The sequence below is a fragment of the Mastomys coucha genome, unplaced genomic scaffold, assembly GCF_008632895.1.
Source record: "Mastomys coucha isolate ucsf_1 unplaced genomic scaffold, UCSF_Mcou_1 pScaffold7, whole genome shotgun sequence".
Classification (NCBI taxonomy): domain Eukaryota; kingdom Metazoa; phylum Chordata; class Mammalia; order Rodentia; family Muridae; genus Mastomys; species Mastomys coucha.
In genome coordinates, this window is record NW_022196913.1 from 84634007 (window position 1) to 84635977 (window position 1971).

The window sequence follows — 1971 nt, forward strand, 5'->3', positions numbered from 1 at the left end:
CACATAAAACAACATACACTGAAACTTGTAGAGGAGAAAGTGGGGAAGAGCCTCTAACATAAGGGCACAGGGAAAAAAATACCTGGACAGAACACTGATGGCTTGTAGTGTAAGACCAAGAATCGACAAATGGATCTCATAAAATTGCCAAGCTTCTGTAAGGCAAAGGAAACTCTGAAGAGGATAAAAAGGCAACCAACAGATTGGGAAAAGATCTTTACCAATTCTACATCCTATAGAGGGCTAATATCCAATATATACAAAGAACACAAGAACTTAGACTCCAGAGAACCAAGTAACCCTATTGAAAAATAGGATACAGAGTTTAACAAAGAATTTTCAACTAAGGAATACAGAATGGCCGAGAATCACCTAAAGAAATGTTCACCATCCTTAGTCATCAGGGAAATGCAAATCAAAACAACTCTGAGACTCCACCTCACACCAGTCAGAATGGCTAAAATAAAAAACTCAGGTGACAGTATAATCTGGCAAGGATGTGAAAGAAGAGGAACACTCTTCCACTGTTGGTAGGAATACACTCTGGTACAACCTCTCTGGAAATCAGTTTGATAGTTCCTCAGAAAATTGGACATAGTATTACCTGAGCTATTCCACTCCTGGGCATATACCCAGAACATTATCTAACATGTAATAATGACACATGCTCCACTATGTTCATAGCAGCCTTATTTATAATAACCAGAAGCTGGAAAGAACCAAATGGCCTTCAACAGAGGAATGGGTACAGAAAATATGGTACGTTAACTCACTGGAGTACTACTTAGGTGTCAAAAATGATAAATTCATGAAATTCTTAGGCAAATGGATAGAACTAGAATATATTATTCTGAGTGAGGTTACCCAAACACAAAGAAACATGGTATGTACTCACTGATCAGTGGATACTAGCCCCAAAACTCCAAATAACCAGGATACAATTCACATACCACATGAAGCTCAAAAAATGAAAGACACAAGTGTGGGTGCTTCTGTTCTTAGAAGGAGAACAAAATATTCACAGGAGCAAATATAGATATAAACTGTAGAGCAGAGACTAAAGGAAAGGCCACCCAGAGACTGTCCCACCTGGGGATTCATCCCATATACAGTTACTAAGCCCAGACACTATTGTGGATGCCAAGAAGTGCATGCTGAAAGGAGCCTGATATGGCTGTGTCCTGAGAGGCCCTGCCAGAGCCTTACAAATCCAGAGCCCAATGTTCACAGCCAACCATTGGATTGAGCACAAGGTCCCTAATAGAGGACTTAGAGAAGGGGCTTAAAGAGTTGAAGGGATTTTCAACTCCATAGCAAGAACAACAATATCAACCAACCAGACCGCCCCCCCCATCTCCCATCAACAAAAGAGTACACATGGCTCCAGCTGTATATGTTGCTGAGGATGGCCTTGTGATTGCACAAGTGGAAGGAGAGGTCCTTAGTCCTATGAAGGCTTCGTTTATGCCCTAGTGTATCGGAATTGAGCATGGGGAGGTGAGCTGGGTGGGTGGAGGAACACCCTCATAGAAGCAGGGGGAGGCAAGTTGTGATAGGTTGCTTCTGGAAGGGAAGGAAATCTGGAAAGGGGATAACAATTGAAATGTAAATAAAGCAAATATCCAATTAAAAATTAATGAATGAAAAATACAAAATTGCAACTGAATATGGTCAGAAAATTATACATTTACAATATAAAATATCAAGCTAATATATAATAGTTATAGAAATAGAGATTTTATTAAGGTTAAGAATACTATTGATAAAATAAAACTTTAATAAGTGAGGTTAAAACAAGATTTGATCCTATAGAATAAACCATGGAAATCAAATTAAAGTCATTATAAAAATTACGGAATAAAAGAAAACAAAAACCTATATATTTACATGGCACCATTCAATTGACTATCATATGCATGAGTGTAAGCCAGGAAAAAAAAAAAGACAAGCAGTAAAAAGAATGGAAGGGCA